This window comes from Papaver somniferum, chromosome 2 (genome assembly GCF_003573695.1).
Source record: "Papaver somniferum cultivar HN1 chromosome 2, ASM357369v1, whole genome shotgun sequence".
Lineage (NCBI taxonomy): Eukaryota > Viridiplantae > Streptophyta > Magnoliopsida > Ranunculales > Papaveraceae > Papaver > Papaver somniferum.
In genome coordinates, this window is record NC_039359.1 from 81,449,712 (window position 1) to 81,451,455 (window position 1,744).

Consider the following 1,744-nt stretch of genomic DNA (forward strand, 5'->3'; position numbering starts at 1 on the left):
TTCAAGAAGGTCCTCACTTTCTCCGCAGCCTTGACATGAGTCAGCTTTCTACAATTGGAATGGAAGCACAGATATTAATTCAACTGCTTAAAAACTTGGAAGTCTAAAGAAACTGCCAACACATTTAGGCAGACAGAAACCTATATGCTACCGACTCCACTTCCATCTCAGCATAAACATTGTGAACACATAAATCACCAAGTCATCCACGTGTTCACGAACAATACTCGCATACAGTCTAATTCTAGAATTGTATGATGTATGTATAAGGGGATGATTATATCGATTTATCGACTCGAAGCCTTCGAGCTTGTCATTGTCTAGTCGAATATTATCATAAATAATGTTCGTATAAAGGAATAAACAGAGAATCGAGTATAAATGTAAAGCACATGAAGTTAAACGCTGAATGTAAAGTGCTAAAATGTAAATAAGACAGATTTACGTGGTTCAACACTAAGGCCTACATCCACGGGGATGGTGTTTCACTATGTATTGAATGATTAGAAAGATAGTCGAATGACTTTAGAGCGTACATAGGTCTGCGGAAGTAGGGGGATTCCTTACTCTTCTTATTTCTCTCTCCTATATTCTCCTATAATTGCTCTGGATTTGTCGACCTCTTCTCTCTTAGTGGATAGGGGTATTTATAGGGTTGGAACGTGGGTCCTACTTCTGAGGTGCCGTTGTAATCTTATCTTCTTGTGCTTTGTGCCCATTACGCAGAGGTCTTCGGCATATGCTGCGGCCTGAGCTTGAATACGAAGGGTTATCCTCGCCTCTTCCACGAGCTGATTGACACGTGTATATCTCTTTGGTATTTAATGCGGGTAGATGGATGTCTGCTCGTGTCAGGCAAGTGTCTCTTTGTCTAGTCACATCTGTGTCAGTCAAACGTTCTCTCAGCCGTTGATCTGGGATCTTCCTCGGGATTGGGTGTATTAACACCCAAGGGGTATTATCTGGTGCTCCTCTGAGCCATCATACCTCTGTGATCCTCTGTCCCTGACCGTCGGATCTGCTGACCGGTGGCATCTTCTGATGAGATGCTTGCTATCATGTTTTGATATTTTGTTTTGCATGCCTTCCACGTGTTTCTTTCTGTACACGTGGTGGATGATGAAAGGTGTACATACAATTTGCCCCTCTTCTTCTGACTTGGGCGTATTTTGCAATTTAGAAGAAGAAAGGTCGTCCTACACGTTTCCCACTTTGCATTAACTTTCCCCATAACTGCTCCTTGGTACGAGGAACAGTTATTGTCTTCTCTAGCTTCATAAATAGGAAAGAGAATGTGAAAAAAAACTTTTATCCTCTTCTTGTCAGTGTTCATCCTCTTCTTGTTTTCTATTCTTATTCTTTAGTCATTTATTATCGTCATTCTTGTGAGGAAGATAACAACATTCAATTTTCTGCCTCTTTCACTCTCGATTGTTGTTGCCCCTGTATCGTAGACAACTAGCTTTTGATATCTCCGATCCTCCTTTCTTCGACTGTGGTTGGTGCTTGTCGTCCTCTTCTATACAGGTATGGGGTTTTTCATTAGCTGCTAATCATTAATTTATCTATGTATCTACCCGTTTGTTTCCTGCTGCTGTATTGTTGGTTTTGTGATGAAGAACACACATGTCAAAGCATATATGTTTACCCCTGTTCTTTGTTACAAAGTTTGTGAGTCTGTATCTAAGTATTATCCCTGGAGTTGGATGGAGTATTTCTGGTTATTTTTAGTTCTTAGGGTTTT